General features: G+C 39.8%; 1 pseudogene; it reads right to left on the reverse strand.

Annotated features, from left to right (window-relative positions):
• Window positions 1-13,469: 13,469 nt before the first annotated feature.
• Window positions 13,470-13,985, reverse strand: LOC128098232 (ubiquitin-fold modifier-conjugating enzyme 1-like; annotated as a pseudogene).
• Between the last annotated feature and the right edge of the window lie 1,668 nt (window positions 13,986-15,653).

Consider the following 15,653-nt stretch of genomic DNA (forward strand, 5'->3'; position numbering starts at 1 on the left):
CATTAACTCCAGTTGCTGCAACAATATTTTAAGGTGGCTGCCCTGACATTTTACATGTTAACATGACATTTCTTTAAAAACAATGGTCAGGGATAGAAATGTGGCTCAGTGGTAGATGTGATGTCAGAAATTGTCACGGTCCTTGACTCCACTGGGAGGCACAGGTGGAAGTCCTGTGCCTGGAATTCCTGGTGCTCTTCCCACACCCTTCCCTACCTGAGATGATTTCCATTTGTGCTGTTTTGCTACGATGACAAAGGAAAAATAAAAATAGTCCCAAGTCACCAAGTCAGATTTCAGAGCTGCTCTGACACTATGGCCCATCCTCTGCCTTTTACAAGCCCTTGAGCCCCGTGAGGACGTTAGTGCGCCTTCTTTGTGATGAAAGAGCTTATTTGGATTCTGCACAGTAAATGAACTCATTATATATGATTCCTTATTGCATCTGAGATTCTGGATTAGCCACACCCAAATGCCAGTTTTTCCCTTTTCCCTGAGCCATTGTTTGGAATCAAATCTGGGGCATCCAAGGCCTCTTGCACTAAGGCAAATTGGCAAACCATCTACCACTGAGCCACATTTCTATCCCTGACCATTGTTTTTAAAGAAATGTCATGTTAACACAAATTGCATTGACATACTAAACATGTCTACCTTTATAATCGATGAACTTATTTAGACTTACATAAATGTAATTGCCTTCTTGACAAACTTTAGTGCTTTTTCTTACCATTAAAATGTTTCTCATTCATATCTTGTTAATAATTCAATACAGTTTTCACTCTTCTCAAGTAAAAACATCAACTTTCTGATATGCTGATTTGGAATTTATATGAATTCAGAATCCAGTTTTATTTTTATTTTTAAAAGACATTTTTATTTTGTTTCTTTTAACCCTGGCTGTCTTGTAACTCACAAATTGACCAGGCTGGACTTGACCTCACAGAGATCAGCCACTTTGCCTCCTGAGTGTTGATTATTTAAAGGTGTGCACTCCTCTCCACCCAAGCCTGAGCTCAGTTTTAATTCTCATTAAGGACTTGGCCTCCTACTCCACAAATACTAACTCAGCAATGATCATAGCCTCCACATTCACAACTGATAGGAAGTAGAAACAACCTAAGTGTCCTTCAGCAGATAACAGATAATGAAAATGTGGAACACATACACAATGTAGTACTGCTTAGCTGTAAAGACAAATGAAATCATGAAATTTGCAGGTAAATGGATGAATTTATAAAAGATTATATTGAGTGCGGCAACCCAGACCTAGAAAAACAAACACTGCATGTTCTCTATCATCAACAGCTCCTAGCTCCTAATAATCTTCATATGTGAATCTATGACATGGAGTAATCACAGAAGCCAGGAAAATATAAAGGGACCATGAGCAGTGATGGGGAGCTTGTGAGGGAACCAGAAAGATATATGTAATATGAAGTGGGAAATGGAAACATGGACCTCCAACTGGAGGAGGAATGGAGGTTAACACAGAAGGAGAAGGGGGATGAAGAATGAATAACAGCAAGTTTGTTTGATAAAACCTCAAGGAATCATGTTATTTTATATTTACTTAAAATTATAAGCACACACTCTATCTCTCTATGTATCTCTATCTATCTCTCTATGTATCTACATCTATCTATCTATCTATCTATCTATCTATCTATCTATCTATCTATCTATCTATCTATCTATCTATCTATCTGCATATATCTTAAAGGTGGTTAAGCCACTTGGGCTGACAATTTTAAACTACAAAAACCATGGATTAACAAAACCCCCAGTACCAGGCACAAGAAACCCCCTTTTTAAAGGGTTGATCAGGGTAGTCCAAACAATATAGACTATGATAGGCCTTGGTGGCCTCTCGGTGGTTGAGGGTGTGTGTCTATTGCTGAAGACATCACAATACAGGACTCAGATGATCTGAGCTAGATCTGACCTAAAAGCCTCATTTTGTTTTAAACAAGAACCGTGTAGGCCCTTCCCTGAAAGGTGGAGCAGATAACTGCCACAGAGCAGAGCTAAGGAGAGTGTTCTGCTAGGTGGGTTATAGCGATTAATTAGCAAATCAAAGCCTCGGGCACTGCAGGTGGTGGATAATGGGGTGAAACTAACACCAAGTCAGGAAACAAGAACTGTGTGTTCTCAACACTTGAAATAGCTTTAAATAAGCCTGAGCTGGGAAGGCTGGCTGAGAGCATCTAACATGTACACATTTCCAAGGAGACAGCAATTAAGTCACTCCCACCCACTACATGTTAAGATGAGAAAACTGGAGCCTGATGTTAGGGACAAAATTAATAATAGCAGTAGCAACAGCTACTACTTATTAAGAGGTTTCTAGGTGGCAGGTAGTGTTAAACACAAATACATTAGATCATTTACTCCTCAGATTAACAAGACAGGGGTAATTATATATATCTTCTGTAAATTGAGGATTACAGTTTATCAAGATTAAATAACTTAACCAAGGGTACACTATTGCTAACAGATGCAACCAGGAACTGTGTCAAAGGAATCTATATCTAAACTTTCTACCTTAACCATCACGTGCTATGTCATAGCAAGAATCAACAGCCAAAGACGGAACCATAAGAGAGATCTATATTTCTACTATTATAAATTGAAAAAACCTCAAAAAACCAAAAACCATACTCTTACACCTCATGGTTAATTATACTAATATTTTCTGGAAACAACGATATTGCCAGGCAACAATAAGAAGTACAACAGCTTACAGCCTCATAAAAGGCTTCTGTCTTAGGGTTTCTATTGCTGTGAAGCGACATCATGACCATGGCCACTCTTAAAAAGGAAAATATTTAATCAGGGATGGCTTTCAGTTTCAGAGGTTTAGTCCATTATCATCATGGTGGTAAACATGGTGGTATTCATGTAGACTCAGTGCTGGAGAAGGAACTGAGAGTTCTACATCTGGATCCACAGTCAGCAGGAAGAGACTGCTATACTGGGTGTGGCTGGAGCATCTGACACCTCAAAGCCCACCCCTAGTGACACACTTCCTCCATAAGGCCACACCTACTCCAACAAGGTCACACTTCCTAATAGTACCACTTCCTATGAGCCTATGGGGGTCATTTTTATTCAAACCACAACAGCTTCCTATGGACCATTGGGCTTGCTTAATGACAGCTCCTCTTAGAGAAATAAATCCAGTCCTCTGAAAGAAAAAACTTGGCTCCTGCAACACAGGCATCTATTCATTCCTAAGAGCTTTATTCCCATGACCCAAACACCCTCCTCCAGACTTCATTTCCTACTACTGAGCCTTAGCATGCAATTTCATGGAGACACACCATAGTCAATCCAAAGCATTTGGTATACATGATTTATGATATGTGGTCAAGGGAACTGAGGATTGACTTAGAAAACCAGTCAATATATGTTATATGCAAAAAACTTGTAGAACACATGTAGTCTATTTTTAACTAAAACAGAAATATAAAAACTTACATGTATATGCATTAGAGTTCTCTAGAGGAACAGAACTTATAGACTGTCTATTAGAATGGCTTACAGGCTGTGGTCCAGCTAGTCTAATAATGGCTGTCTACCATGGAAGGTCCAAGAATCCAGTAGTTGTTTAATCCACAAGGCTGGATATCTTAGCTGGTCTTCAGTATACACCAGAATCCCAAATAGTGGGCTCTAATGCCAGTGAAGGAATGGACTTGTAGTGAGAACAAGTAGGCAAAGAGAACAAGCTTCTTTCTTCCATGTCCTTTATATAGGCTGCCAGCAGAAGCTGTGGTCCAGATTAAAGGTGGATCTACCCACTTCAAAAGATCTGGATTAGAAGATGGTCTTCTTGTTTCAGATGATTTAATTAAGAAAAATTCCTCACATGTATGCCCAGACTCTTGGGTTTGAGTCAATTTCAGATATAGTCAAGCTGACAGCCAAGAACACTGCATATGACTTAAATGAGCATAGATGAAACAAAGTTAAAAGAAGACTTAATTTTATGACACAAACTTCATGTAGCTGGATTACTACAAGGACCAGATGCCATCGTGTCCATTAGAAACTAGAATGTCACCCAGCATTCTTTGGGAAGTGAACATATACGTAAGTGGCTGTGCTTGCATGTGTGTTTTAGGGGAGGAACTGTGGATTAGTGGCTACTAGATGAGGTTCAAAAATATGCTAAGACATTTAATGTGCTTTATATTTGATGAAATGTTTGGGTACCAATTAAATACTAATAGAATGAATATATAAAATGGAATTATTATTCATTTTCAGATGCAGTTTATATACAGTGCTAGGTCCATTGATGATGCTTGCTAATTCACTCCTTTATTAATTATTGGTGACTTTATTAATTTATTAATTTCCTATAGAATGGTGAGCACTCATGTTGCCAACAGAAGTCACTTCATCAGAAATGTTATTGTGGGAACCTGGTCAGACCATTCTTGCCTGAACTCATGGAAACTTCTTCAAGGCTTCAAAGGACTTTTAACTGTATTTCTACAGCATCCCCAGGGATCTTGAATTAGCTTTCAGGCAGTGTAAGGTGTTCAAGTAAACACAAAAGAAGAGAAGTAGAAATCTATCAAAAGAAACAACTAACAAGGTATATGGGTAAAATCATCTTCCTTGGGAAAGATAAAGTATCTGTGTCATCAAATGGGCTTTAATGAGATAGAATGCAGAAATGTTACAGTCCTTAAATTGTCTCCCCCAGAAAATTCAATTTTACTTTAGAAGGCAGATAATGAAGGGAAATTATGCTCTCCCTGAGTAGTCAGAAAGCAACACCATCTTAGGGAGGACTCAGCACATCTCTAGCATTTCCCATAGGCATCTCTGCAGATGTTAGGGCTAGAATTGCAAACCTATCTTACCCACTTTTCTATTTTCAGACTGAGTCATGCTTTCTAGAAAACTTCAACTTTGTCCTTTGGAATGAAAATCTTTGAAGCCAAAGACCATTTTCCTGCATCTGTGATTATTCTAAATAATCAGGACACCGGGTTGAAGGAGATCCAAGTTCAAGGTTCAAGTTCAATAATACTAACTTAAGACAAAGACTAAAACCAAATCCTAGGCTAGAAATCTTTCCCAGAGTATGACATGACATCGTTAGTTTTCACAAAATCCTATAAACTAGGTAATAATCTTCTTTTATGCACATGGGACTTAAGATGCTGAGTTATTAAATGTTTTATGTAAGAAAACATAGGTTGGAAGTGGCAGGACCACCAGGTGATTTTGGGATCCAAAGCTGATGCTTTTTCTCTAATATCCCCAAACCCTGAACTATGGGTAGGAAAGGCACAAGAGAAATGAAGGCAGATGAACTGGCGGGTCTTGTCACTGCTTAGATTTGGGGTATAATGAAAGAGGAGAAATTAAACTTAATTCTGAGGTTAGGCTTCCCTTGCTCCTGGTAGGCTATCAACATTAGGAATGAGTACTTAGAAAAATCCTGGGAAAGCCAGAGGAGTAGAGTGCAGCCCAAGTATCCAAAGATGATTCTCATGGTCTGACCTCCCAGGACAGGTTTTTCAGAAGCATTGCTGGAATCCCTGCACTTGAAAATATTCACCATAAGAGCTGTCAACACTACCACCTCGGCTGTCATTGGTCCTGAGGTCTGGAGCCTGCTTGTGGCAACCATCACAATTCCTTCCTGGTGCCTGAGAAGCTGGAGGATGAACAGAAAGCCTGCTGAACCCCATGTTTCCATACCCTGATTCAAAAGGCATAATGGCCAAAAGGCAGCCTTCCCACAGTGGCGAGTCCTTCCAGTCAGCAGGAGCTAATGAGTATTCTGAGCCATGACTGTAAAGAAATCTGAGAGATGTAGTTTAGTTTCCCAATCTTTGCTGCTAAATTGAAAAGGGGGAAAACACAATAGAGTATGTTGATAGAAAGATGATGAGCAATCTAAGCCATTTTATTCTTACAGGATAATAGTCTACAGGACTAGGGCTTGTAGTGGTGAAGGTGCTCTTTAGTGAACTTGGAGACATGGGAAGAATTTTTAAAAGACCAATAATGAATTTGGTATGTGAGGCTTCCGTGAGATGTGCCATGGATGCCAACTGGTGATTAGGAATTCAGGGATAGAGAATTAGGCTGGGAGATGGGCAGAGGTAATCTTAATGTTCATGTGCCTGAGACTGACTATGCATGGGACTCTGTATGGAAGAAAATAACAGCATGACTGCTTTAGTCTTTGCAGGAAAAGTTAGCTCCATGGTAGAAACATTAGCTCCCGTGCCTTGTTTTCTCCTCCAAAGGCATTTCTTTAAAAAGGTAAAATGGAATTTTCCAGAAACAAGGTACAGCAAGAATTCAACCGATGTTAGGAAAATAGATTGAAAATTTCAGCATGAAGTTTTATGAAGATGAGATATCATGGTATATATTTAAAAAACCAATACTGTTGCATCTTATTTTCACTTAGCAATTTAAAAGTTGAAAGAAGACATACACCTGGCATCATATTAAATGACAAAAGAGCTAAAGAAGTAAGGCCATAGTCACTCCTCCCATTCCTTTCACCCCAGGGTCACTTTACATGATACAGGAATCCAAATAGCAATGATGTGGACATTTAATTACAAGCAGTTTGGAGGAACTTCACATGTGCTTGAGGATGTGGGTCACTCACCCGAGTACTTCATGCTTCATGAAGTATTCTGCAGATTCATTACCACATGGGCTTGCTTCTTGTACATTTCATCAGCTGTATATGGTCCGTCCCTTTCAAACCTGGGGAACCTCTGATGCTCCTTTCTACTCTTGCCAAAGATTCATGTCCTCTGCCCAGTTGTTTTTGGTTGGAATCATTAGACTTTGGGAAAACTATGCTTTCTTCCTCCCCTATATTCCTAAATGGCTTCAGGAAAGGTTAACCATTCTGAGTTCCTATTGCTTCTATAAATGTCCTCATTCAAATCTATCTTTAATTGGTACAAGGTCATTTTGTTCTCTTATAATACATTGCACTGTGGTGTCACAATAATTTAGCCAGAAAATAGGTAAATACCATTATCTGTAAAGCTCAGAAGGCTAGACATTAGTTTCTTTCAAGTTTGACCTTGAAGCTTCTTTCTTGAAAGACAGCCCTGGTGTAGGAAAGTGAGGCTGTGGTTTTTGAGTCAAGCAAGACACAATAAGGATATAGAACCAAAATTCACCAAACAGAAGAGCTTTGTACTTACAGGTCTCTGAGAGGTTGAGGGTGCTGGTGAGAAGTCCTGATATGGCAGGGAGCTCAACTAGCTGGTGCAGAGTGACTGAGACATGGAGAAGAGCACTGGACAGGGGTCATGGTATTAGTGCTCTGACAATGGAGTGGCTACTTTAAAGATCCCATGTGGTGTGCAAAACCTCTTAACAAGGGTCTAGTGTTGACTGTTAGGTTGTTTTCATGGTCTGCAGCTGTAGGCTACCTTGCTTTAAAGTTTACTGAGATGAAGACCATATGGGCTATATTGCAAATAACCACACAGGAAGGAACAGTTTTAACTAGATCAAAGGTGATGGCCCACTATAGGGTTTCAAATAACTTAAGTCACTGAAAAATTGATGCTGAGGCTGCAATTAAATTAAATGAATTCATGACCTTCCTGGTGCCTTAGCATCATTTTATTTTAAATTGTAAGCCAGTCTTAATTTGAGTGGCAGACATATTAGCTATAAGCAGAATAGTTTCATTTGAACTGCTAAGTGTTTAGTAGGGTAGTGATGTTTGTGGAGCTTGTAAACTAATAAGTATAATGAAGATTAGCAGTATTGTATGTCACCCATGGGAAGTAGTGGTTGTAATCAGAGAAGTAGGGCAGGAAGTTATGGTAAAAAGATGGGAGTGGGTAGCATGTGAAGGTTTCAAGGGGCAGGTGGTCTTTTCCCAGATGTCAAAGGAGTTGACTGATACAGAACAGTTGTGGAATTCCAAACTTGTGGCACAACCACACTAACGGAGAAGTCATGCCAGTTGGTGCTGCAGCAGTCGCTGCCTGGATCTCTGAGAGAGCCCTCACATCAGTAGACAGCTGCTCACAAGGATTCCAGAAAGTGGGCTCAGAAACTTCCCTCCCACTGGTACCTGCCGCCACTTTAAGCATTGGGTCATGCAGTCAGAGAACACGACAGACATACATAAAGTCAGGTCCAGACCAAGAAAACCTCTGAACAGTTATAGTATGCTTTAAAAGGTGCTTAGGTGCTGAAGAAAGAAAAGAAAATAGGTGTAGACAGTCACAGAAAAAAATAAATAGCTTAAAAATAATAAAGTGAAGTCTATAATAGTAAAGTAATATAAAAGGAATAAGCCACATAAGGATGGGAAATACCATAACACAGGGCACCTGGCTCCTGTATGCTGCTTTGTTGACTTTACATTTTTTGAATGCTGATGAGCAAAGGACAAATGCTGCTGAAAGACACTGGATTATAGAAAAAACCTGATAAATTAAATCAACCTATATATTTTAAGAATGTCTTAACTTTAGAATGGAAGTCAGAAAATGTGTTGTGTTGGGGAAGAGGTTATGCTTTTATTTCCACAGGAAACAAAACGCCATGGATTTCTTCAAAACTAATTAAGATCAGACTTGATTGGGAGAGACCTCCTGAAAATCTTGGCTACAGGCATAAAAGAAAAACAAAACAAAAACTACAAGACAGGTGATGTATATGCTGATCCCTCTGCATGGGAACAGTTCTGAGACTGGATGAGAAATGATAAATCTTATTGGCTACAGAGTCCTCATAACTTATTATTACATGCCATCCTTTCACATTTCATGGATAGCGTTTTGGTTATATAGTCCAAACAGACTTATAAAGTTAACAGATGTCTTTACCTACTCAAACATAAAACAGAAAATCATCTTTAGCTGACTTGTGCACGCTGCACATCCCATATTTGTATTAATGCAGATATATATGTTACCTTTAAAAGTTTGTGTGTTTTCAGAAAAAAAGGACCAGACATTAATGAAGACAAGTAGCCCAGGTGATCCAGCCTCTCAAAATGCCTCTGTTGTACTTTCTGCAAAATTCTGCATCCAGAACAGCTTCAAAGCTGCTAACTGAGATGATCCAACCTCATTGACTACTCCAGCCAGGACTTCAGATAAGCCCTTCACTTTCCCATCACACAGAGACTGGACTACAACTACTTCTCCTAGGACTTGAGAATTATCTCAATTTTCTCAGGGTCCCCTAAAGATGCCATCACCCTCAGACAATAGGAAGCAGTCTAGAGAACATAATACCTACATTTCCAAAAGGTGGGTTGGGTGATTTTTTTGTCATTCAGTGGATTATGGATGTTTGCCATTGTTTAGGGGGATTATGCCATTGTTATTGCAGGCCCTGACACAACTACAGTTTATAGCAATTGATAATTCAGATGTCAACCCACCAGCAGAATGTTCTCTAATGGGGTGACCTGTTGACCAAGGCATGCAGGCCACTGACTCTGAATAATGTTGCTTCCATCTATAACTTCTTATGTAATAACAGCTATGATATCTCCCAATTAGCATGCATTTTCATAAAATGTATATATGTAATCTCATGATTACATCTCAAAATTATGGATATGCATATCTGTGGGTGATCAGGAAGATGACTTTTTATTTAGCTGTATAGTTTTGATATATAGAAAATATACTAGGATATGCTTCATAGCCAGATCTATTGTCCCATAGACTGTAGACACTTAAAGCCTGCTTTGTGCCTTTTACTCCAACTAACAAAAATAACAATCTCTCTTCAATCTAACATAAACTGCATGCATTTAGCTCATTTTTACTTCAGAGCAAGAGAGCAAGTTCAAACTAGACTAAAGACCTTTGTAAATAGATCACAAGTTTAAAATTTCACAGCTATGCACAAGGTCAGAGTCACAGGTGTTTTACCAAGGTTACTAACACAAAACACTCTAAGAAAAGCCTGCCAATTCTTCGGTTGCCAAATCTGCTGATAAAAAGCTATGTCTCAGAGTTTGTCACACTGGGCACTGTTCCCCTGACTCTGGTCCTGAGACCTTGGAACCTTGCATTACTGTGGTAATGGCTCTGTTCTGTATCATCTATTCTAAGAATGTGCTATGACCTTGAGCATTTTGAAACTTTTCTCAGGATTGCAAGGAGTCTCCTGTTAGAAATGTATGGATAGTTGGGCAAGAGAGGAGCTACGAATGAGAGCTGAAAAGAATCTGTAGATTTATAGAAGCAGGAGAATAGAGACATGCAATGAAGTATGATGTGAACAGATTCATTCCTTCACCCTCAGATATTAGATATCCCTCACTTGCTGAAGTGTCTTTATTGGATCCTGAAAGAGGTTTGAGGAACTGGACCCCCCCCAAAAAAAATCGATAAAAATGTACTGTGAAGTTCTAGTCCTTGAAAGCTATTATTACAAACTGTTTATGATAGCTAAGAAATGCAGATTAGTAGTTAGCCATCTGTAACAATAAAACTTACAGTCATGTTAGGTATGTTTTCAAGGTTAAATATGTATTTTAGATAGACAGGTGATCTTCAAGCACTTCAGAGAGCTACAGAATATAGCATTTAAGATGTTTTAATAACATAAGGCTTTCCATGACAGTGAGATAGGTTTACTCCTGCATCACCAGTCTACTTCAAAAAAGGGTGTTGGGCATCAAAGAGCCTCCATATGGAGTGCACTTTCTTGTGGCAGAGCTAGCCACTGGGCAAGAAACTGCCCTTGCCTAGACTACTAACAGTATTCTGTCCAAATTGCACAAACAGGACACAAAAGAAGATGGCTGTCCAACTTTGCCAAGACAAGACAGGACAGTCCTTCAAAATTCCTGCTTCACAGAAAAGTCTGTCAGATATTCTAGGTCTGTAGGCTGAAGATGAATGCCCCAACATTGCATAGAACCTTGGGTGACTGTCCAGGCAGCCAGATGTTTCTGTCATTTCTATAGTTTCTGAAGTTGCTTGCTCTGTATTTCCTATTTACTCAGGTAATATTACATCCTTCTTGGGTCTTTGATAGGGGTTGAAGACTAGTTATAGTTTTCTTTGTTACCAAATTTAGAAAAAAAACTCACAAAAGAGATGTAAAGTGTATAAAGTTGAGAGACATAAAAGCTTAGGTTTATCTAAGAAATAGTTTTGATATCTAAAAAGATAGTTTTGGGTTGATAGTACAAGTTATGATAGAAAATAGTTTAGGTATAAAACTTAAAATTCATCAAGATAAGATAGATAATAGAGTATTTTTTCCAAAATTGCTAAATACAAATGGACTGTACATTTTAAATTTAATTCTTGCCTGATAATTGTTCTTATTATATATAGGTTTACTGTGTCAGAGTTAAACCCTTTCCTTTTTATTTAGACAAAAACGGAGAAAGTGTTGCAGAATATTTGTTTACATTGTGTGTCACTGTGATTGACTGAATAAAGAGCCAAATGGCCAATAGCTAGGCAGGAGAGAATAGGCAGGATTTTCAGGGAGAGAGAACTCTGGGAAGAAGAACAGAGGAGAGATGCCAGGGAGATGTGGACCAAGTTGGACATATGGTACAGAGGAGAGGCAACTGAGCCACATGGCAGGACATAGATTAAAAAATGTTGGTTAATTAAGTTATCAGAGTTATTTGGGGATAACCTTAGCTAAAGGCCAAGCTTCCATAATTAATAATAAGTCTCCATGCCATTATTTGCAGGCCAGCAGCCCAAGGAAAGTCTGACTACACAGTTGACTGTGGGGAGCGACTATGGTAGCTTCTATGAGACTTGCCTTCAGGTACCAAAGTATAGAGGTGTGGATTTTAGAGTGAGCAAAGACTATACGAGACTCACAGAGTATCCAAAGGGTCCATTCAAGAAGGACAGTTTAAGATGTGCCTTAGGAGATCCAGTTGACTTGTGTTTCAGGATGACTTTAGTCTAAAGATGAAATCATCTCCTAACTACGAGGCTCTTTGTTATGGGCATGGGATAGTGTTCCATAGGATACCCACTTGAGCTGAGGAGGCCTCTGGATTATAACTAATAAAAGCACCCAAACCTGAAATAAAAACCATGAATTAACTCAGTTAACATCAGTATGATAAGCTACACCTGGTTGGATTTCTACTCTTGCCTTTGGTTGTTAATTTAAATTGGTCATTCATTAAATGAACCACTGCCTACTGTAGCAAAATCTTCTATTACTGATGAGTTACGGGAGAATGTGTGCCCTCACTCTGACCTCTAACACTTGTGTCTGAAGATGGAAGATTTGTAGTGATAGCTGAGGCTGGGGCCAAAGAGAAACTTGGTTGGGGTGTACTTGTTGGACTGGACTTGGAAAAGAAGACTGTTTGCCCCAAATTTATCTATCTATCTATCTATCTATCTATCTATCTATCTATCTATCTATCTATCTATCTAATCTATCTATCTTGTGTGTGTGTGTGTGTCCACACGCTATAAGACACATGTGTACGCAGAGGGAAACTTGCAGGAGTCAGTTCTTTTATTCTACTACATGGGCCACAGAAACTGAACTCAGGTCATCAGGCTTGGCAATGCCTTTAGCTGTTGTCGACATAAAATCACAGCTTTCATCTTAAAGGGGAGAAGAGACAGTTTATTCTGGAGCCATTTGGAGTGACTATGGTTTAGGAACACATATTTAGGTTACCCCAAGTTCCATGTTCTAACATGGAAGAATTTTCATGAAGTTTTGTCGTTTTACATAATAAAGAAAATCATAAATCAAGCAAAGTTTTAAACACATTGGTGGGGACACCAAAGAGGTGGTTATAGCAAGATGGGGGAAGCTTTTCAATCCCTCTAAGATGCCACCTGATAACATTCTGAGCCTTTGGGTTAGTGGAAGCCAGTGGTCTGCTAAGTCAATAGATTCCAAAGTTTGTTTGTTTTTTTTTTTAGATATATTAGCCACAGGATGTTAGTTCTGATGCAGAGGTGAGAAAAGAAAAGAATGGCTGTTCTATGGACTGAAGCGAATCCAAGATAGGTAGTCAGTCTCTGAACCCATAATACTCCAATCCCTCCGCAGTACAGCAGTGCTCCTCTCTCTCCTCTCTCTCTCTCTCTCTCTCTCTCTCTCTCTCTCTCTCTCTCTCTCTCTCTCTCTCTCTCTCTCTCTCTCTCTCTCTCTCTCTCTCTCTCTCATCATGGGAAGCAGCTTTTATTGACAGGTTGTCTCCAGAAACCGAAAAAAGAGCAATGTGCTGTCAGTCATGCCCTATGCCTGCAGAGATGCCTCAGGGCTCTAAGGAATATAAATTGCCTATTTCAAGACCCAAAGTCTTTCACCTCCCTATTCAGCTTAATTTAGAAACTTTGTGACCTTACTTTATTGGGTTTTTCCTCCTCCAGCTACTTTGTACCAGCCAGAGGTAACCTGTGAAAGAATTACCAGTCACAAGAAAGCAGCCTATCAAAAGTCCTTCTGTCCTGCCTTAGTGGCTTGATCCTTCATTGGTTGCATTTTTCTTCGTGCTTGCGCACACTCTTCTGAATCAGATCAGGGACTTGCACTGTCAGCCAAGGACCCAGGCCCAGGGCCGGGGGATGAGCTAGTACAAAGTTGGGTGCATTCCTGGCCCACAGAGTTTTGAAATGATTGGTCAGACCTATTTTGCCACCCCTGTACATCTTTGCTATCTTCCCATCCAGCTCAGGAACTACAATTTCTGAAGCAGTAGTGGGATATGCGATAGCAATTTCAAACTTGATGTCCAACTAATTTGAGGAAGTCATGGATGTACCAGCGTTTTCCAAATCAGCAGGTCCTTCCTTGTTGAACTCCAGTTGGAATCAATCATTGTCCTAATTCTTATTCTCCAAATGGGGATAAAGGACTATATTCCTCCTTTAGTCACTGCACCCACAGTTCCTGATCCCAGAGTCCGGCATTAGTCTTCTGCACCGGGATCTCAGATCCGACCCAACCCGACCCGACCCGACCCTCCAGGTGGCCTCATCTGCCATCTCGGACAAGGGTGCAAGAGACAGTTTGGCAGTTCCAACCAGTCAATCAGACTCTGAAGACAACGTCTTCTCAGGAGCTCTCATCCGTAGCCCACTATTTAAGAATAAATATGAGAAGGAACCAAAGCATCCAGTGGTGTAAGTGCCTAAAGTTTGGTCAAGTGTGTTCCTTATTTGATTCCAATCTCTTTGAGGGGCCTTCTGGCTGGGGGTCAAAAACAGCAAAGTTCTACTAAGCTCCACTGCACTTGATGGTCAAGAGTGTAATTCACATAATCTGTAGACTCCCCTTCCTGCTCACTCAGGAAATCTTAAGGCAGTATATAGGTAGTTTATATGTCTGGAGATGGTCTCTGGCATCCTGGCATCTAGCAAGGGCCTGAGGACAGAGTAAGCCCAGCTTCCTTCAGCCGATGCTCCAGTAATGGTTCCATCCTGTCTTACAGAAACTCCAGCAGCCTTACCAGCTGCTGTTTCCAGGATCCAAACCACAATTAAAATCGGAATATTACAGTACGATCTGTAGAAACGTGTCTCCAGGGATGCCCAGGAGGCTTGTTTAAATGGTGTATAGCTCTCCACCTCTAGCCAGGATTTCCCTAAGGAAGGTTGGGATCAAATAAGCAACACACTTGGCCCAGAGGAGCAGAGAGGGGGTGGTTTTTACATCAGAAATCCTGGAATAATTTAGATTCATCACAAGTAGTTTAGAGATTTCAGGAAACCTGAGAAGAGGTTGTCAAAGCTTCCACAGTGAAGGCATTTTGAGGGCATTAGTCAGTACCTGCTAATTTTAATTTTTTTAGAAAGATTTATTTGTTTTATGTATATGGTGCTCTATCTGCATATACACCTGCATGCCAGAAGAGGACATCAGATCCCACTATAGATGGCTGTGAGCCACCATGTGGTTGCTGAGAATTGGACTCAGGACCTCTGGAAGAGCTAGCTGCCAACGCTCTTAACTGCTGAGCCATCTCTCCAGACCTGTTAATTTTAATTTTTTTTTTGTTTGTTTTTCCAGACAGGGTTTCTCTGTGTAGTTTTGGTGCCTATCCTGGATCTCGCTCTGTAGACCAGGCTGGCCTCAAACTCAGAGATCCACCTGACTCTGCCTCCCGAGTGTTGGGATTAAAGGTGTGCACCACCACCGCCTGGCTCTAATTTTAATTTTTAAGTCAAATTTATGAGTGAAGAATGTATTGTCTTCAGAATGCCATTGTTACTGTAAGATATCAGACTTATGTGTCTTTAGCAAGTGTGCCAAATTTCCCTGAAGAATGGAATTATTGTGATGTGCCCATGCTCCTGGGAATTTGTGGCCATTGTTCAGATCTCATAAGATTGTCTACAACAACAAAGCTGTGAATTCTCCAGGAGTAGCTCAAGCAAAGTATATCATTTCATTTTAAAGATACAGGTAAAATATAACACGGACACTGTTGAAACAGGCATGGAGTCTGTGTACAAGACCAGAGAGGTTTCACATAAATGATTTAATAATGTAAATTAAGTCGCCAAAAAACTAAGAACAAGCCAAACTCAAAAGTAATACATAGAAAGAAATAATTAAAACCAAGAGAGAAATTAATGAAATAGAAACAAAGACAAAACAAAAACAATAAAAAATCAATAAAACCAAAGAGGTGGTTATTTTAAAAGATAAAC

The sequence above is a fragment of the Peromyscus californicus genome, unplaced genomic scaffold (genome assembly GCF_007827085.1).
Source record: "Peromyscus californicus insignis strain IS unplaced genomic scaffold, ASM782708v3 Scaffold_6__1_contigs__length_162567912, whole genome shotgun sequence".
In the NCBI taxonomy this organism is placed as follows: Eukaryota; Metazoa; Chordata; class Mammalia; order Rodentia; family Cricetidae; genus Peromyscus; species Peromyscus californicus.